This window comes from Leopardus geoffroyi, chromosome B2, assembly GCF_018350155.1.
Source record: "Leopardus geoffroyi isolate Oge1 chromosome B2, O.geoffroyi_Oge1_pat1.0, whole genome shotgun sequence".
In the NCBI taxonomy this organism is placed as follows: Eukaryota; Metazoa; Chordata; class Mammalia; order Carnivora; family Felidae; genus Leopardus; species Leopardus geoffroyi.
In genome coordinates, this window is record NC_059332.1 from 46,337,981 (window position 1) to 46,360,512 (window position 22,532).

Below are 22,532 nucleotides of genomic sequence, written 5' to 3' on the forward strand. Positions count from 1 at the left end.
ATCATGGTGGTTTTTTAATATTCATAAATGTATATTTAGAATGGAAATTTTTTTTTTTACTGGCTACAAGTGTTCTGTGTATTATAGGATGCTTAACATTTTTTTTGTATGCTAAACACAGTAGCATCATACCCAGACATTACATTGAAAACAAAAAGTATTCTATTTCTTAAACTATCCCCTAAGAGATGGTTGATGGCTCTCACAAGTGAAAATAATTAGCATTTAAGATTTTCAGTCATAGTAGTTTGATAAATGGAATCTGTACTAGTCAAACATTTATTGATATAAACCAGTTCCCTCATCTGAAAATGAAGGTAACAGTACTCCCTTTATAGCAACTTCAGGGTATCAGTATTCAAATAAAATAATACGTTTCACAATAACTAGAATATTGTAAATATTCAGCAAATGCCGGTTATGATTTTCACTGATGGTAAGATTTTGCTTATCGCAGTAATTAGTGGATAGAGCTATGAGAAGCCTTCAAGAGATTTTTACCATTATTACCATTCCTGCTTTGGATGCAAGCAATGTAATCCTCATCATATCTCCTGGTTCTTTCTGAGCAGTAGGAGAAGGGAAAATGATACATCTCTCTGCCTCAAATGAATATGTTTTAGATCAGTTGAGATCAGATCACTTGTTTCCTCTGGGATGAAAAGTGGTATAAATAACTGATACTTTGTTTTGCAAAGAGTTCTCAAAACAGCTGTCCTTTCCATTCCTTCCCAGAGTAGGATGGGACAGGAGAGACGACTGAGTATATAAAGAGTATAGAAGCCTGAAAATGTTAAGAATATCCTCTGAAGAACTTATGGCCTAGGCTCTGATGTGTCACTTCTCATTATACTAAACCTATTTATGGTGATTCTGTTTTAAAGCTGTCCAATAGAGGGGGCGCCTGGGTGGCGCAGTCGGTTAAGCGTCCGACTTCAGCCAGGTCACGATCTCGCGGTCTGTGAGTTCGAGCCCCGCGTCAGGCTCTGGGCTGATGGTTCAGAGCCTGGAGCCTGTTTCCGATTCTGGGTCTCCCTCTCTCTCTGCCCCTCCCCCGTTCATGCTCTGTCTCTCTCTGTCCCAAAAATAAATAAACGTTGAAAAAAAAAAAAAGAAAAAGCTGTCCAATAGAATTATAATGATTTATAGCTGGCTTTATTTTCAGAATGTACACAGATAAAGCATTTTATCACAGCTCTGAAGGGCTTGATGATCCTTTTCTCATTTTATCCTGGCCAGCCGGGTTAAAGTTGCCCTCATTTGTCTGCCTTGTCAGGTGTTGTGTCCCATTCATGAGAGCTGTTGACCTTTGTCTCCTCTCCTCCATGTGTTTGGGTCATGCACAAAATCTGAATGTAACTGGGCCCCATTAGCTCTCTGAAAGCCTCCAATGATCATTTTTTTGTGTGTGACACTGGGGCATTCAGCGTTTTTGGTTCTTTTTGGTGTCTTACCTGGGAGAAGCTGAACATATTTTATCTTCACAAAAGCAGATTGCAGTAACCTAAATCATAAAAAAATAATTGACACAAAGGACTTGTTATCTGAAAAATGATTCCTTATTTCCTACTATTTTTCTTCTGTAGCCTGGACATCTTTATTTACCCTAATTGCATCTGGAGGAACACAGAGAGGAATTATGTCTTGTCACATGCCTGAATGAAGATAAAAATGTGCGAGACACATGGACACTCCCACCCCTTATATGTCAATTTTAAGGCTCAACCCCTTAGGGATGAAGGGTGGGAAGGAGAAGGGAATTACTCTGGATCCTCTGTGACGAAAACATTCTGTCCTTTCTCGTCTGGAAAAATTAAAAGGATAAGTTTTCACGAACACTTGTTGAGTACCGATTAGACACTCAGGGCTGTTCCAGGTGAGTGACATGTGTCACTTCACTGATTGCACAGAAACCCTGTTTCTCCTCTGGTTGAAATAACACACAGCAAGATTTTGTGGGCATGTTACATACCCTAGTTGGTCTGAACAACATATGCTTGAGGGACTGTTCTTTCTTATAAGCATCCATCTGAGTTTTACTTATTAATGACAAAGAGACTATCTTAGTCATTTTTGTAATTTGCGTTAAATCACGTGCCACTGATTTACAATGGAGTAGGCTCGATTTAGAAAGCCCATTTTTGGTTAATTTAGATATATATTTTTTTCTCTTTCAAGTATACATAGTAGGCTATTTTTTAAAAAGTTTATTTTGGGAGAGAGCAAGCATGCAAGTGGGGGAGAGGCAGAGAGGGAGAGAGAGATTCCCAAGCACTTGTCAGTGCGGAGTCCCATGCGGGGTTCAAACTCATGAACCACGAGATCATGACCTGAGCCTAAGTCAGATGTGTAACCAACTAAGCTGCCCAGGTACACTCAATTTTTAAATTAATTATTTTACATAGACAGGTTCTCGATTTATTTACTGAGCATTTATTTCCACTGATTTTAAGAGAGATGATTAAGAAGTGAGGGAGAAATAAGAGAGATGGGGGAAGTTTTTAAATAATCAGATCAAAATGTAGTGTGTGTACCTTGTACTTCAAAATATTCTCATGGAGGACATAAAATAGGAAACACTTCCGCTGTTTTGGCTGCTTCAGGAGTTAGAACAAGCAGGGGTGCCTGGCAAGCTCGGCCAGTAGAGCAGGTGATCGTGGTCTTGAGGTCATGAGTTTGAGCCCCACACTGGACATAAAGATTACTTAAAAATAAAATCTTAAAATAGAACAGGCAAAACCATATTTTTTTCTTTAGATAGCCTAAACTGCAAGTGAAAGTACAGTGAATGATTAAACATATGGATATATATGTACATAATTTTTATTTCCAGAATAATTTTCATAGGTACTTGAAAATACCTCACTGTAATATTCATAAAGCCCTCTCCCAATATGTAATCTGTGAAACTTGAAATATTCCTTATGAGACGCAAACAATATCTTGTGTTCAGCAAAGTTTGGTATTTAAACACGTTCTCCAAATAGCAGTTGGAAACACCGTGAGTTCGTAAGTTCTCAATTAATTGCATTATTTCACAACACAGAACAGATTAGCATTCTTTCACAAGCTAGCTGTTAGTGGATCTTCACAGCTCTTACCTGCCCTTTTAGGGAGTGTATAATGTGTGTTCTCTCTGGCACATCTCAAATTTTATTTTATATATATTTTTTAACATTCATTTTTGAGAGAGAGAGAGTGGTGAGTGGGGGAGGGGCAGAGAGAGAGGGAGACCCAGAATCCGAAGTAGGCTCCAGGCTCTGAGCTGTCAGCAGAGAGCCCGACGTGGGGCTCAAACTCACGGACCGTGAGATCATGACCTGAGCTGAAGTCAGACGCTCAACAGACTGAGCCGCCCAGGTGCCTCACATCTCAAATTTTAAAGTGCACAAGAATCACTTGAGTAACTTGGTAAAATGCCATTATCACTGATTGATTATAGGTGAGATGGTTAAGTAACGGAGTTAGGAGATAGGACTTGTCTGTTAAGTGGTTTCACAATTTCTCATTTTGGTGAGTTCTTATTTTGTATAGAGGATATCTTCAAACGAGAGACTGATTTACTATACCATTTACCCTTTAGCCACCTGATTCTGTGATATCATCTATACAGAGAAACAACTCAGGATTTGAGAAGAACAGTTTATTACACGTTAGCAATTTAAAGTTCTCATATTTTAATCTCTTAAAATTGATGGCATTTTGTAATTTGATTGAGAACATTTTTTTTCTTCTCTTAGCTTTCTCTTTTTATTTTATATGAATCAGGAATCCTGCCTCTTGAAATAAATGGGATCACAGATTTCACAAAGCAAAAAAACACAAAAAACAACAGACACAAACCAAGGTATAGACTTTAATCATATAGAACAAAGTGATGATTACCAGAGGGGAGGTGGGGGGGGGGTGATGGGTGACAGGTGATGAGAATTAAGAGTACACTTACCATGATCACTGAGTAATGTATAGAATCGTTAAATCAGTGTATTGTACACCTGAAACTAATATAACACGGTACGTTAACTATACTGGAGTTAAAACAAACAAACAAAAAAAACCCCAAAAAGCATGGTTGCTGATGCGCCTTGGATGTCACTGATCATCTACTCTTCAGAAGCACACAACTTGGGCGCTGATGGCTTGCTGTGACAGATAATGCCATAGATTCTGCTTCAAGCAATAGCCAAACGGGACAAAAATCACACAGGATATAAAATGACAAGAGGACAGGGATCTCCCAGTATTCTGCACAGGCTTGCTTTGCTTATGGGGCCATTGGGAACAGTCACAGACCTGCAAAAAAAGATTTTTCTCTTGCTTTTCCATCTCAGACTCTCAATGCCACTTCCATCCTATGGAGAAGGGCATCAATGGCCAACATTTCTCTCTGAGAACGGCTGGTGGTTTTTCCCTTTCGAAATATATATTGGACAAAAGTTTAAAGACATTTTTGGACTCCCATGATAAGGGCCTCTCTGTTAGGCTGAGTTAGGGCCAAGTGAAAATGCAGGTTTCTTTTCCTCCACCAACTAGTGCTGGTGCAAGAGAAATAAGTTGGCAGATCTTGATTTTCTTTACTGAAGACAAAAAAGAAAGTAACTTTAAAAACCCTATGGATAATGAGATAGGTTTCTAAACTGAAGTTTGATAATCTTAGAAAATGTATATTTTTATTTTTTTAAACATTTTTTAAATTTATTTTTGAGAGATAGAGTGTGAGTTGGGGAGAGACAGAGAGACACAGAATCCTAAGAAGGCTCCAGGCTATGAGCTGTCAGCACAGAGCCTGACATGGGACTTGAACCCATGAACTGTGAGATCAAGGCCTCAGCTGAAGTTGGATGCTTAATCGACCGAGCCACCCAGACGCTCCTCAGAAAATGTTTTTAGATCACTTTTATCACATTTATCTGTGTTGACATAGAAGCACAGTATAGTTAAACCAACCTTAGCTACCATTCTAATGACAAATTCTTGGTGATATTTTAGCCTTTTATATCTCTCACATAAATGAAAGATCTAAGCTTTAAAGGACAAATTGTATGCTTCTTCACTCCGAATAGCATACGTCAGTAAATGCTCTGAACTGGCTCTGTTTCCTGAGAAGGGAAAACCAACCCTTTGTTAGTCGGTATTGGTCATAATAATAATAATTGGTCAGAATAATAATAGTTCATCGAAATTAAGATGAGCTAATGGTCTAGGAGTACTGGCATTGTAATTTAGGGGATAAATAAAACAATAAGCATAATATAAATATAAGAATAATATAAATATATCAATATGAATGCAATATAAATAACATTAATAATTAATAATTAATAATTCATCTAAATTAAGATGAGCTAATGGCCTAGGAGTAATGACATTGTAATTTAGGGAGTGATAAATTAGAATCCTTTATTACCAAACATAAAAGAACTATGGCCTTATATTCGAAAGCAACTCAATAATAAGAGAAAGTAATCAGGAATTTATAGTCAAATATAAATGAAACTTGGAAGTCAACTATTTTAAATTGATCTAAACAGTCTGAGTCTATAATAAAATTTAAGAAAGATTCATTTTCCATGTTTATTTTTTCACTAAGTAGAATTTCATTCAACAGAATGCGTAAGTCATTGTATTAATCCTTTCTCTTAACCTATAGTTCATTTCAGTCTCCTAAATTTACTTTTTATTTGCACCCCTCTGGATGAAAAATGATTGTCCATAAACATCAATTGCTAAAACATCAGGAAATCTGGTGATAATTCTGTAACTTGATTTCCAGTTTTATATAACCATGGAGTAATATAAATGATTAATGCTTTGTGTTTTTCTTGTTCAACCCTATAATCAGCTTAATTAAGACCCTGCTAGCGCTAATTGAGAAATTATCACTAATTTCTTCAAATTTCCCTAACTTAGACCTCTATTAATTTGTTAGAAAGTACACTTGTATCTGGTGTTGTATTTCAGACCAGCTGTTGCATTTGGAAAAGGATGTTTCAAATAAAAAAAAATTCTTTAAAATTTCTTCAAGGTTTATAATTCTGTTTCAAGGATAAGACATTTAAGTACTAAATATGTGTGAAAGCATGCATAAATATTCCCATATTTGTTACTAGAGCCCAATTGTCGACAATAAGTTCTAATGTAATATTTTTTTTCTCTTCATAGCTTGCTTTCAAAGTTACAGTAGGAAAGTTTTCCAATTTCTAGGACCTCTGGTTTATAAAGAATATATAATAGTGAAAACTACCTTTTGTCTTCACACAATCATGATTTTCTAGTGTGCTAGTATGTTAAATCAGAATTTTCTCTTCAATGCTGACCGAAAGAGCGTGCTCCTGTTGTCTTTCCTGTACTATCTTCCCAGATCCTTTCCTGGGGCCCATCCATCCTCCTACAGAGGAATGCCAAGGACAGTGGTGAGAATGCTTCAAGAAATTTACTTTTGTCTCACCTATATGGGTATATGCCATAGGTGAATTTGTCTGAAAGTTTATTTGCAAAATAAACATCTGGACCATCTCTGATTGGTTAAAAAGTCTGATTTCTTCTTAACTTTTAGTTTCAAACTCTAATTTACGGCTTTGTTTTTCCGATATTTGGTCAGTTTGTTTTTTCCCCTAAATAGACCTTTTTGTCCAGGAAGTAAGCATCAGGAAGCTAATCTGATATGTCCTGAAATAATCTGTTCCTCAATTCTTATAAACATCTTAAAGTTATAAACATCTTAAAGGAGATAGAGTCCTTGCCCTTCATAAGTGTGGTTAGGTTTGGCAAAAACGAAAAGTGGCAGATGTTTGTCAAATCTATTATGCCATGAATATATCACTCTTTTTAAATGTTGAAATGTTATCCCAGGTGCTTCAAAAGTTTGTACCCTCATAACTGAGTGATTGAGGATAGCCGTAATACATCTGGAAAGTGTTTCAATAATACAAGGCAAATACACAGAATTACCACACTGGACACTCTTAGGGAACTTGGAAAAATGAAAGACTTCTATGGGTTTCTATTTGGACTTGAGTAAATTTTTGCTGCCATTCTTCAAAACATATCAACTGGGGAAGGGGATCAAGGCTTCTGTATGCTAAAGATTCAGTTCCCTGCACTGTTTTTTGTGCAGACGAGGGCTTTAATTTTGGTTGAATTTTCTGCACATTAATTTATATTCTTCTCTTCTCCCCCAACAATCCTCTCATGGGGTGTTGTGTCTCTTACAGCACAATGAACTTGAGATCCTTTCCAATTCACATATGTTTTTAGTCCTGCATAAAGGACTCATTACAAATCACTAGATGTTGATGTAAGTTAACACATACTTATTGAGGTGCCTGGGTGGCTCAGTTGGTTAAGCATCCTACTCTTGATCTTGGCCTGGGTCATAAGACTGTGCCCCGTGCTGGGCGTGGAGCCTGCTTAAGATTCTCTCTCTCCTTCTCTTTCTGCATAACATCCTCCCTCCCCTTTTCCCCCTCCTAAAAAAAAAATACATAAATATATATTTGCAAATTGCCCACAGTTTCACATTTAAATGGACTTTTCATACATTCTTTTTATTCAGTGGTCCTTTTGCTGGACGATTTCACTTCTACCAGCTCCCAACTTTGCTCCTTACATCTTTGTTCCCTCTCTTTCTCTATCACACATATAAACAGCATTCTTACTTCCCTGAAAAAAAAAATAGATGTTTAGAAATTTTCATATGTGTATCCAGGTTAGTTGTACAAGTGACTACCAACTGAAACCATTGTTAGCCCAACTGTTTAATTCAGTGACTTTTCTCACGTCATCTGAGTTACAGTGTTCTATATACTTTAAATGGACTGCCTCTAATTTTCAGCATTTTTCAATTTATTTAATTTTTATGAACTGATCACACTGTGTCTAGCACAGTGAATAAAATAAAATACAGCACAGCTTCAATATTTATTATATATTTAGTATATATAAAATATATATTAAATAATAAAAATATTATAATTTAATATATATTAATATATAATATATAAATATTATTTAAACAGCATCATATATTGTCACTCAGCCCACCCCTGTTATTAATGCCTAGTGCCTCAATTCTTAATCATTTCATCCTATGTTCTCAGTTCTTTTTTTTCTTCCCTTGGAGTCATAAACTATCTAATTGATAAACTTTCCCTCCCCTCCCCCTCCCCACACACAAACCCATTCTCTGGGAATCAGTGCAGCTAAGTTAATGAGACCCTATTTAAAAATAATCATGTGGTCTATAAACCCCCAAAATCATAAAAAATGTTACAAACCTATAATATATAGGTTTATGTATTTTATACAGGCTTATAATATTACAAAGCCCAAACTTTAATATTGATTCTATGGATCAAATAATTTCTTCCTCTCTTTTTCCTCCCCATATTCTTCTCTCTTCTTCTTTCTTCTTCCTCTTCCTCTCTTTATTTCTTTTTGCATATTTCATGTTTTTGAGGTCCAAGAACAACACATTTTATGCCTTCCTATCTTTATAATAATCCTATAGATGTAAAATATAAGCCCATTCAAGTTTATATTTGCAAGTATATATTTGCAAATTGTGTCTTTCTTATTCTTGGTAGAACAAAGGCCATTTTTATGTGATTGAGACATGAACAGGTGTTTGCTGGGCTCATTCTCTTTTTCATAGTGATGTTCTCTTGCTACCACAAATGGATTAATCAGATTGCAGCCTGTTCTTGGAACGCTTATCTCCCTCTGCTTACTGTCCATCCAGTCTTGGTTATAGGATAGTCTGTCTGAGCTGGCATTTACTTTCCTGTGACTCATTAGTCTTTCATCATTATAAGTAGTAGTGATATCCAGAATGTTTCTGTCCCTCAAACTGAGGGACTTATCAGTGGGGTCAGCTGTTTTCTCAAGTTTGCTTAATTCATCAACTTGCAATGTATTCTTGGACTTTCTTTCTACCTGATGATCAAATATGAACACTCATTCTGATGAAGCTTCACTATTCTTAGTATAGCTCCTATTTCTGCAGCTGTTTGTTTTTCCTTAGTTTCTTATGCCTACTGTCCCTTATGTAGAGGAAAATGCATGTCTATTGTGGTGGGGTTTGAGAATATCCACTCCTCTTCTGCATTTCCTGTCTCCCCTTACAGTTAGGTAGGCCATGAGATCAATTCTGGTAAATGGAATGTGAGTGGAACTAACTTGTGGTCATGTGGCTTGAAGTACAGAGATAGACCCCACAGAGGCATCTAGAAGCCATATTATCACGTGAGAAGCTGCTGCTCAGCAGAAATATCCAAACCATGTCAGACTCCACTTGAACGAAATAAAAGCTTTTTAAAGTTTTTTTATTGTAATTTCAGTATAATTAACACAGTGTTATATTAGATACAGGTGTACAACATAGTGATTCACTAATTCTGTACATCACCTGGTGCTCATTGTATGTGTACTCTTAGTCCCCTTCACTTATTTCACTCATCCCCCACCCACCTCCCCTCTGGAAACATCAATTTGTTGTCTGTAGTTAAGACTCTATGTCTTGGCTTCTCTCTCTCTCTCTCTCTCTCTCTCTCTCTCTCTCTCTCATTTTCTTTGCTCGTTTTTAAAAATCCACATATGAGGGAAATTATCTGGCATTTGTTTTCCTCTGAATTATTTTGCATAGCATTATACTCTCTAGCTCCATCCGTATTGTTGCAAATGACAAGATTTCATTCGTTTTTATGGTTACATAAATAATATTCTATTGTATCTGTACACCACATCTTCTTTATGCATTCGTCTATCAACAGACACATGGACTGCTTCCATAATTTGGCTATTGTAAACAATGTTGGCAATAAACACGGGGATGTGTGTATCCCTTTGAATTGGTGCTTTTGTATTTTGGGGGTCAATTTCCAATAGTGTGATTACTGGATTGTAAGGTAGTTCTATTTTTAATTTTGTAAGGAAACTCCATACTGTTTTCCACAGTGGCTGTACCAGTTTACATTCCCACCAAAAGGGCATGAGGATTCCTTTTTATCCACATCCATGCCAACACTCATTGTTTTTGTGTGTGTGTGTGTGTGTGTGTTTTATTTTAGCCATACTGACAGGTATGAAGTGATATCTCATTAGTTTTGATTTGTATTTCCCTGATAAGTGAGCATCTTTTCATGTGTCTCTTGGTCATCTGCATGTCTTCTTTGGAGAAATGTCATTCATGTCTTCTGCCCACTTTTTAATTGTTTTTTTTTTTCTGGGGGGAGTGTTGAGTTTATAAGTTATTTATATAGTTTGGAAACTAACCCTTTTTCAGATATGGTATTTACAAATATTTCCCCCATTCAGTAGGTTGTCTTTTACTTTTGTTGACTGTTCCTTTCACTGTGCAGAAGCTTTTTATTTTGATGTATTCCCAATGGGTTTTACTGTTATTCCCCTTGCCCCAAGAGACACATCTAGAAAAACGTAGTTACGGTGTTAAGCTTTTATTTTGTTAAGCCATTGGGTTACGGGGACTGTTAGAATGGCTACTGTTAATAACCTTGGTGAGTATACCTCTAAGATATTAAAAAACCTCTAAGATATTAAAATTAATGGAAGAAATAGTAAAGGACATCTATATTTGTAAATACTTTTTTTTATATGTTGAAACTGTTATGTTTCCTATTCTATTCATCTTTTATATTATACTTGCATTTATGAAATACTTAAAGGTATTTTTTTCTATGATGGCTCATGGATTTTTAATAGTCAATTTGCTCCCAATATATGTAATTATAATTCACGTTTGGATATTCAAATTTATATGACTTGATCAATGGAAGTCTCTTTAAGTTTGAATATTTTTACTTCTTTGAGAAATACCATCAAACATTTTTTCAAATCATCTTATTATCTGACAACAAGGAGTTACTGGTCTGTTCAATTTTTCCCAGGTTCAGGATATGTAATCAGCCATTCACTAAGAAAAAATTCTTTTTAGTGGAGGAGGATATGAAACGTCAGATTCTTAGCTCTAGGGATACATAGCAAATTGTTTTGAGTGAGCAGAGTAGTATCAGGTTTTAACATTGTTTTCCAATAACAGAAAAACCACTTGTTTGGGAGCATACCTAAATGATTTTTATGCCTTATCCAAATTATACTCCATTTCCTTTTGTAAGTCTTATATATTTTACCCATAGCGATTTTACATTGACTCTGCAGACAGAGTTTATTATAATAGTCTAAATAATATAACAATAGCTAATTCTCATATACTAAGCCCGATGTTTCTTAGGAATCTCCTTTAGAAATCTGAAACGCTCTTTTTCCAAAAGGTTTCATCTGAAGAAATAGTTGGTCAAAAACTTTCTGCCACTATTCTGATCAAGAGAATCCTGCAGAAAAGGATTCAGTACCTATAGGAAAATAGATCGATCTAGTATAAATGTAAGCATTATGATTTGTGTCTAAACTTAGAACACACAATCTGACAAGCACATTTTTTATGTATTTGTAAATGTAAGGACCTAAAAATATCTTACCAAATGGTATATATAAATCACTCTACAGTATTTAATTAAAGAGCCAATTTTACTGGAAATGATACAGGTATAGGGGAGGGAAATTTTTCCCTCTACCCTTCTAGGTTCTTTGGCTGGTCTAATAATCAAACTGACATAAGACAGATTAACCAGAGGGAAGCATGTTTAATTGCATATTATGGGGTCCCCACAAAGCAAGGAGATTCAAGGGCAAGCTGGGCAATTGAAGCTTATATGCAATCCTGACCTAAGACACGAGATAGGGACCCCGAGGCTTCAAAGGGGTGGAGGATAATTCACAGGGTGATAAGAAGAACAGATGTTTACTAATTAGATGCTTGTCCTGCTATATAGATAGGTCATTCAGAGAAAAATGATCTCTTGGCAATAGCTCTCTTTCTGGGCCAGGCCCCCTATCTAAATTCTTTTAAGTAGTTTGTGGGAGAGGTAAAACTTTTTTTTTTTTTTTTCCTTGAATCTGCTGGCTCTTGATTGTCTTCAGCTCAAAATAACCCACATGCCAAAGTGGCACATTTTGGGAAGGTTTGTTATGAATCTCTTCACATGAGACGGGCTCTACTAGAAACCCTAATGTTTCTTAATATTTGTAAAACAGAGAAGAAAGAAGAGCAGAAAAATGTATTCTTTAGGGCTTTGGTAGTGGGTTCATTGTAGTTGTAATACAAATCTAAAGTAACAAAGATAATTAAACATTGAATGCTTAATGGATTTGGGCTTGATTAAGGGAAGTGGCAGGGTATGAAGGCCTAAAAGTACAACACGAAGTTGAGAAGTGAATACTTGGAAGGGATTCGAATAGGATCCAAATATTTTCAAACATGATGAATATCCATTACTGATAGCTTTACTAATAAGCTACATAAAATGATTAAAATTGTGCCTAAGCGAAATAGAGCATCTTTTAATAAATTATGGGGGAAATATCAAATGTCTAACTCAGATTATGACAAAGAAGCAAGTAGTTACAATCATGATTTTTGTTTTTATATTTTTAAAAATATATGGAGAATTGTAGGCTTCTGAATGGATAAAATAAAACAAAAATGGTTCATCATTAAATTATTCTATTAATTAATCTCATATTAATCTCATAATTAAAAGCTCTCATGAGCTGCAAAAAAATACAATTAAAATGAAGCATTTTATAAAAAATCTGTCTGGCACTGGGTAGGTGACGGGATGGGAGATCAATGAAATGATCAAGCCCAAAAATTGTACTTCTGACAAAACAAGCAAAATTATATGTATGGTGTCTCCATATTCAGAAGCAATCCTTTCTTTCTTGGCAGTTAGCCAAGACACAGATAGGCTCTTGAGACCACATTGGTAATTTCTTACCCAAACTTGCTCACCTCTGAGTGATTTATAATAAGTTAAAAGTAAAGTCTGATGGGAATTTCAGTTTCTTACATTTAAACCCCAGATGGTTCTTTTACAAAGGACTCTCATCTGAAAAATTAATGAAGAAACAAAATCTAGCAGGTATGGGGTAGAACGATACTTGATATTACAAGGGTGAATCATACATGCATATAAAATGCCATCACATTGATGATTAAAATTAATTCAAATATAGAAGAAATTACTATAAGCAAATTTTATTACCTTCATGATGGCAACATCTCATATACTGTTTGTCCCTAGAGTCATAGAAAAGCTCTTTTAGAAATCACAATGCAAAAGTATTCTGCAGTTTCATTACAGTTTGGGGCCAAAGGTCTCAATATAATTTCCAAATTAATTAAATAAATGTTGGCAACACTAAGAAAATATTACGAGGGGGAATCAATAGAACACCATTTTACATAAGCCAATTTATTCTCTCTAATGAAATTATTCAAACTATTTAAAACTTTTATGTCTTCCAAAATAAAAATTTCTTTGGATAGTAAATTTCAGTCAGATTGCAACCTACCAGTCACTACCTCTGCTATACAACTTCGGATTTTATAACATTCTGTCTCAAAGGCATTTTTTAACAACTGAACTTTTCAAAATAATTTTCTGTATACATTAGTTTTAAAATAGAGAACACTGAAAATGTTATACTAATTTTTTTTTTTAATTTTTTTTTCAACGTTTATTTTTTTGGGACAGAGAGAGACAGAGCATGAACGGGGGAGGGGCAGAGAGAGAGGGAGACACAGAATCGGAAACAGGCTCCAGGCTCTGAGCCATCAGCCCAGAGCCTGATGCGGGGCTCGAACTCACGGACCGCGAGATCGTGACCTGGCTGAAGTCGGACGCTTAACCGACTACGCCACCCAGGCGCCCCCTAATTTTTAATATCTAACACGAAAGTGAGTTGATTTTCCACCACTGAATCAGAAGCACAAAATTCCTGTTGGAAAACTGTTTTCCCTAAATTCTTAGAAGGAGGGTTATTTCTTTTCCAAAATACAACGTAAAGGAAGAAAAATTCACCTTTGATGACAACACAAGTTTCAGCTGAACCTTCAGCAAAAAAATTTTTAAGGTGATACTTGTCCTTATCCCTCTGCAGGCTGATCCTCACTAAGTAATAAAAAGATCTCCGTGCTTATGTGGGTATGGCATGAGATACCTTGAGTTGTGTTATTCTACTTCATCTTTATGATAGTTCTATGAATTGAGAGTACAAAGAGTATTATTAATATTTCACAGTTTAGGAATGGAGTATAGAAAAAATAAATGCTAAAGTTCATTTGGTTAGGTTAACAAAAGTCGTACAGCTAGAATTAAAGCACAGTTATCCCTCTATCCTAACCAAGGGCTCTTCACGTGATATATAATTATGGCATAAGTATACAAGTGGCTTAAGGGTAACTTTTAAAAAATGAATCTCTTTTTTCATGGAAGTTCATTGATTTCATTGATTTCCCAGGGATTCAAATAAATATTCTTTCATTGAAAACCTACTTTGTTATAGGCACTCTGCTTATTTGTTTAGACTCTGAAGGAGCATACAAAAGAGTTTCTTCCTTTGAGCTCACAATTTGGTGGTGGTGGAGATACATATGTAGTACGATGGGAGGGGTTTTATAACAAAACTAGTACACAGTGGGTTAAGAGCATGAGGAGAGAGAGACTAACTAGAAGAGTAGGGTATTGTGATTAAGCATTAAAATAAATGTGCATTATGTCCTGAAAAATAAGAGCTTGAGAGGCAGAGGAAAACAAAGACGTTTCAGATAAAAACAGAATTTTAAAGACATGGGGAGTTGAAAGTCTTAATTGTGTTCATATGGCAGCATTTTTGTATTATCTTCATGTAGGTAGAGAATGCAAAGGGAAGTGGGGTGGGGAGAATTGGGGGAAGTTTTTGAAAGTGTGTTTGTCATGTTAGAAAGACCGTAAAGCATTATTTAGGGCAAGTTTTTAAAGGAGAGGAGGTGTATGATTCAATTTGCAGTAGCAAAGACACTTTTGGGGAAGAAGGGATGAACAGCTGGAGTAGGCGAGACTGGATGAAGGAAAACTGAAGCAGGAGAAGAATGATGGGGATGGTGGAAGACATTATTTCCTGTGGGAGCCCAGTCTGGGTTGATAACATTGGATACTCACTTTGTGTCCCTGCTTGTGATTTGCAGCCTCCACTTCTAAAAGTTTTCCATATATAAAATTTCTTTTTGTACAGTACGATTAGTTTCTGAGGGAGAGCAGAATACATCACCCTAGAATGTGCCACCTTGATACATGGATTATTTTGAGCTGAAAGCAATCAGGGCCAGAAAGACTTAGGAAGAATTTTTACCTCCCCCTTAACTGCCTACGATGATTTAGATAAAGGACCTACCTGTACCAGGAAAAGAGCTACTACCAAAAATAACCTTTTTATATCCAAAAGATGTATCTGCAAGGCATGGGAAACATTTGTTTACCAAACACCTGCTATTCTCAGCTTCCTGTGAATTGTTTTGCAGCCTTTGGAGACCCAAAACCCCTATCCCCTTCTCCTTAGCTCAGGATGGAAGCCTCAGTTACCTGCTAGAGGGTCTCCTACTTTTATGGGGCTACTGTATGTACAAAATTGGTATTTCTCCTGGTAATCTGTCTTATACCAATTTAATTATTAGGCTAGCCAAACAACCTAGAAGGGAAGAAGGGAAACATTTCCCAACTCTACATTTTCCTAATAACTTCTATTATTTTTCTATTCACCACATGGTTTTACCCAGGTGTTCATCCTGGCCTTTTGGAATTAGTGTTGTTGTTTTCTTAAGTTTATTTATTTATTTTTGAGGGAGGAAGGAAGGGAGAGAGGGAGAGGAAGAGAATGAATGAATGAATGAATGAATGAATGAATGAATGAATGAATGAATATCCCAAGCAGGGTCCGCACTGTCAGCACAGAGCCTGACTCAGGGCTTGATCCCAGGAACGATGAGATCATGACCTGAGCTGAAATCAAGAGCCAGACCCTTAACCACTGAGCCACCCAGGCACCCCTGGATTTAGTGTTTAAAAACTATTTTCCTAGTTTTAGTGATGATTTGAAGCAAGTACATACTGTGACTAAAGAAGGGTTACACCTTATTGTGGACACTATGAAAATGATTTTCTTGCTTCAATAAGAGAGCCAACATGGATGGTTCTGAGTCAGACTGCCTAATGAGGAACACTCTTACCAGCTGCACACCTTCAGAAAATTAACCCCTTCATCCCTCCATTTCCTCAACTTAAAAATGAGGATAACTGTTTCTTCCTTAAAGAGTTTTGAGGATTAAGTGAATAAAGGATAAAAATGAGGGTTTCTTTCTACTCACATGACTTTTGAAACCAAGTATGTGTGTGTTTGTTTTTTTTCACAATCAGCAATACAATTTAGTTCTAACGCTGTCTACCTGTAGTTAATGCAGACCCCCCAGGTTAAAGGTTTAATCCAACCAGACTGCCTGCCCTCATTTTAGATGCCAAGCTCAAGTCTCAGGTTGTTTGGGCTATATGTTGGGGGGTTCCCATGACCCCTTCCATGGGTTCAATAATTTTCTAGAAGGGTTCACAGAACTCAGGAAAACTAATTACTTAATAGATTATGGGTTTATTACAAAAAACACAGCTCAAATAGAAGAGATGTACAGAGCAAGGTATGGGGAAGGGGCAGAGCCTCTATGCCCCTTCCAAAGGCACCACCTTCTCAGCAACCCCATGTGTTTCCCAGTCTGGAAGCTCCCAAACCTCTCCAGTGAGGGTTTTTTATTAAAGCTTCACCAAGTAGACATGACTGATAATAAACTCAATCCTCCAGCCCTTTCTCCTTCCTGGAGGTCAAGGAATGGGGCTAAAAATTCCAGTAATCACACCATTGGTTCCCTTAGCAACCAGCATCCCCCTCCCCATCCTCAGGAGCTTTCCCCCAAATCCTAAAATTTATCATAAACTCTAGTGTGGTTGAAAGCACCTCTTCCGAATAACAAAACGTGCTCCTTTCACTACTTCTGTCTCTGGAGCTGGTTTAGGAGACTGGGACCAAATCCAACTACTACCACAAAAGATACTGTCGCTTTTATCACTTAGGAAATTACAAGTATTGTAAGAGCTGGGATGAAGACCAGAATATGTATTTTTTATTATCATAGTGAGCATGAATTAAAAAATACTTAGAACTCTGGCAGATTGTATGTGTTTAGCAAATGTTAGTCACAATGACCACCACCACTGTCATATTGTGGAGAAAAAAAAGTCTGAAAAATTCAGAAGGTAGACATTTAAGACAAAAAAACAAAACAACCCCCCCCCCAAAAAAAAAAACATATTCCATGAAGTTACTCATTCATTTTGCAAGAGAACTTTCAAACCATAGAAGCTTGACCCTAATGAAATACTCATTCCATACATTATGTAATCCTTTGGCCAAGATATTCTAAAATATTTTAATGTATCATTAGCTCAGTCTCTAATGCACAAAACGCTTTTTATTCTTTTCGTGACACAAAAGTTCGCTGTTTTTCTCAGAGTGTATGTTTAAAAATATTTGATTTTTCTGTGATTTCTAAACTTGTCTTCTAAGTAGTTAGATATAAATAGAGCCAGTATTCGCTTTTTTGACCCTCTTTCCTTTTTCTGTATGTTCTTTCCATTAGAGATTTAAATCATTCTTATGGTTTCAATGAAAATCTCTTATTTGTAAAATTTCTAACTATCCATCTGCAGTCATGACCTCTCTCTAATTTTATCACTAATTATCTACTTGAGTGATTTGCAGTTGCCTCAGTGTCAGCCAATCTACCCAGAGATTCATCATATTTCCCCCCAGTCCTATAGATTCACATTTGTAAGAGGCAATGTGGTTTCCTGTTTAGGAGAAGGGCTCTGGGGTTAGACACAACATGACTTGCTCTGGCTCCATATTTGGTAACTGTGACTTTTGGTGCCCTAACTTCTCTAGGCCTTAATAGTTACCTTGCTGGTGAAAGGAAATTTCTAGGCGAATTAAGATGCTTAACTCAGTGTTTGGCAAAAGCAAGACCTTAATGAATTTTAGCTGTCATTATTAATGTTATCCACACAGGAGAGCCTCTACATTATAGGTATACGCAAATATCTTTGTGTCTGTAAGTGAATCTTCCTCCATTCTTCTGCTATGTCATGTTGATATTAATTCACAAGACTTAGCTCAATCATGACCTCTTTTAGCCTGCCCTCGTCTTCTCTGGCTCCCTACAATTTCATCTTTAAGAGTCCACACATGCAACACATGCAGAGGCTGGCCCACTTATGTTTCTAAGATGAAGAAGTAGGACCAGGAACTCCATTTGCGATGTCACCACCTCCCGAGCTTGCCGTGCCCTACAAATGTCACCTCCCTATTCTGAGCGTGGATCTTAGTTGTCCTACTCTTGCGTGCAGTCTGCTCCCTGTTTCTGCTATTTTTTACTAGCTGACAAGTCCCAGCTCAGGCTGGGACTTTGTGCTCAGGCAATCAGCAGATTATCAGTATTGATACTCCTAAATCTCTCTATAGCTCAGGCCTTAATAGTTCAGTTGTCTATATTTTCTGTCAGACAAATAAATCTTCATTTATTTGTCAAAACTTCATATCCTTTACTATTTCCTTCAACTTTTGAATTCAGCACCGCTGCATCTATTATGGTCTACATTTCCCATTGTTTCATTTTCTGATTACTCTGCTTTAGCTGGATTGATGTTTACTCACTGTTTTCTAACTCTGTCTTACTAGTTCATTTACTGTACCCTTGATCAAACTGCCAACATGGCACAGGACTTTGGCTCATTCTCTTTACCTATTTATGTACTTTGAGACTGTAATGTCTAGTTCAAATTCCCATGCAACTTTGCTAATCATTTTAGCTCTTGGTGTTCTTTCCGGACTCTGAATTATGATTTAACATGGGCTAAATTTATAAATGCTTGTGAACTTGAGTAGGCAGGTATCCTACTGAAATCAAAATCATCAATTAGAGAAACAGTTACATATGAAAATGGACACTCAGAAGTATATTTTTTTGAAATATTGAGGTATAAACCATAGTGCTATTCTAAATATATTTTGAAAATTTTGTGTGTATGTACCTATGCTGCAAAAATCTATGCTACACAATATGTACATACATACACATATAAGTGTACCTATATACATGTATTATCATAGATTTTTATAACATTGTAGACACCTAACTGGTTGCCATGTTAACAACCATAAAGATGATAATGATGATGATGAGATTGAAAAGAATTGGAAGTAGGGAAATGTGTTTCTTAACTTTCTTTGGTACCTATGCCACTGGGGCAGGTATACAATCAGTACCTTATATTAAACATTATGATTACAATTTATAGTATTTGCTAGGCAAGTTATTGGTGCTGTTCTGTAGTTTCTCCCTGATTAAGATTGAAAGATTCTTTTGGCTACAGTTCTCACACATGCTCTGGAAGAAAACAGAGAAGAGGAGAAGCAAAAATAAGTATTTTGCACCAGGAGAAAACAACAGTGAAGGAGCACAGCAGGCTGGCACTAGGTCCAACATCCTTCCTCTTGCCCCGCCTCACTGGCTGCTTCTGCTCTCATGAAGTCATCACTGGGAAGCAAACACTGGCAGTAGGAAAGGATATCCTGAGATCTGGCCTGCAGTCTGACAATAACTTTTTGGCACATTCTAGTGTAAAATATTCCTATTAGTACTCCACATTCGTTCTGGCGCCTGAACATGGCCAACTGCAGGAGCCAAGAGGAAATTCCCTGTTGAGGAAACACTGTGGGATACAGAGGAACAGGTGAGCACAGCAAGAAATGGAGCCATTTCTCGACCCTCAAAGAAGAATAATTTACAGAAAATTCCTTATCTACTTGGGTGTCTCCTCAGGAACAGTAAAATAGAAATGAGAATTTTCATAAGAGTAAGATGAAAAGGAAAAGCGCAAAATGGGAAGAATTGCATTAATGCATGCCACAAAAATTGTTTAGCTGGTAACAGGGAAAAATATAATTCCTGAAATCTTAGAGTTTGTATAAACCCTAGAGCTCTCGATGAAAATGTATCTCTCAGGTGGATTTTAGTACAGAAACTATTCTGGCATTGTCCCAAGTATTTTCTTTAGGATGATGTTTTGTTTTGGGGGAGGAAAATGTCTTGGGAAGGCCAGATTAAACCAATGTTAATAGATTCCCTTCATTAACGTAAATGCCTTTTTAAAATATGCTGATGTGGAGGGGCACCTGGTGGCTTAGTGAGTTAAGCATCCAACTCTTGTTTTGGCTCAGATCATGATCTCAGGATTCAGGAGTTACAGCCCTGCATCATGCCCTAGACTGACTGCAGGAGCCTGCTTGGGCTTCTCTGTCTCCCTCTCTCTGTTTCAAAAATAAATAAATATTTAAAATATGCTGATGTGGAATAAACATAGTACACATTGTTTACCATTCATCTCACCATTGATTTCCTCCAACACCTTTTTTTTTTTAATATAAAGAGAATTTTGCAGCATGAAGTAATACAGACCATATTTAGGAAAAACATGATCTATTCCATAATGAGTCCTAGACAACTTGAGATGAAAAAAAGAGTTGTAGGTTTCCTTAAATTAGCCATACTATTTTTTTCTGTAATATTCTGGAACTCCAATGGGCTGTGTACGAATTAATCTTGCCCTCAATAGAACTCATCAAGGTGTGTTGTAGCAATTTCAACTACGTGACCCAGGTTTCCTGTTACTTCCCCGTTCCAGTTTTAGTCCTGATTTCCTTATGTAACTTTTCTTTGTCTAAAAGCATGACTGAACACTTGTTATACCGTTAACTATTTGTGGGATATGTTGCATTTGGAGTCACAGGAACTGAACTTCCCACTATTCATGCCTCATAGTACTTTCCACACCTCGAATTTCTACTGTCCCTTTGACATGCTTTTACCAAGAAAATGTAAAAGAAACGATGCCATTCAATTCCAGCCTTAAACATTAAAAAGGCCCAGCATGTTTTACTTTTTTTTATTTTAGAAGTCTAGCTGGTAGAATCAGGAACCATGATACATAAAAAGAAAGATATAAATTCTCCTGATGGAGAAGACATGGACAGTTCCTCATGGGTGGGAAAACACCGAAAGAGACCAAGTGCAAGAGAAATGAGGTGCTCCAGTTGCCCACATAGCCCTCAGGCATATGAGAAAGGCTTTCTGAGACGTTTCGTTTCGGCCATCCACGGATGGAGTGCAGTCAAATACAAGTCATATCAGATGTTTGCACCCAATCAAAACCATCAAAATCAAATGAACCTTGAGGGTAGCTCTGCCTAAAATTCCAATCCATAGAAATACACAATCAAAAGAAGCCTTGTTTGATGCTATTAAATTTTAAGATGGCTTATTACGTGGCACAGATAACTGAAATAGAAGGATTTTTTTTGTATCTCTAGGTATTTGGGGAAGAAGCATAATTTCACCATACAGGTAAATACAAACCGACAGAATCATCAATATGAGGCAGAGGAGGGAAAACATTATGAGGTTGGTGTGTGTATTATTATCACAAGTTTGAAAGAGAACTCTTGGAGGAACTTCTTATTTTTGTTTGGCTTCTAAAATCAGGTAGGTTTGGTATAAAAAGGGATTCTGTAGAGGGGAGGCAATAGCCTATAAAATAGAATAGGTTGAAAAGGTATTAGCTCTGGAGAATTACACAAACACACACAAATACACATGGCTATATGTATACATGTGCACATGCATGTATAAGATATAACTATATATTTATATATAGAGAATATATAAATGCATATAAGTGTAGATATATTTGCACATAATATCACATTACTAAAGGATGTATATAAATTATATATGTATATCTAAAAATATATAAAGCGTGTATTATATATGTACACATATTATGTATATAACATATTAGATGTTTATACATATATACATATAGATATATTTGCACATAATATCACATTACTAAAGGATGTATATAAATTATATATGTATATCTAAAAATATATAAAACATGTATTATATGTACACATATTATGTATATAACACATATTAGATGTTTAGTACATATATAATACATATATACATAATACATATGACATATGTATTATACATATATAATGTAAATATATGCAACTCTATTGGATATACACACACATACACATAAGAAACCCAAATATGTGTCTGAATTTACACCAAGAAGTTTACATAATTATTTTCTCTTATGTGTATTGAAATCTATGTAACAAACTATATCACATTGCAGTGACAACATACACAGTACATCATACTGATTCAACAATTCCATACATTACTCAGTGCTCACCATAAGTGTAGTCATCTTTAACCATCTGTCACCGTATAACATTTTTACAATATTATTGACTAGATTCTCTATGCTGTGTTTTTCATTTCTGGGATATATTTATTTCATAACTGGAAGTTTGTTCCTTTTAACGCCCCTTGTCTGTTTTGCCCAGCCTCCCCACCCCCCAGAGCCATCAGTTCTCTGTATTTATGAGTCTTTTTGTTTTTTTAGATGCCATGTAGAAGTGAAATCATATGGTATTTGCCTTTCTCTGTCTGAAGTATT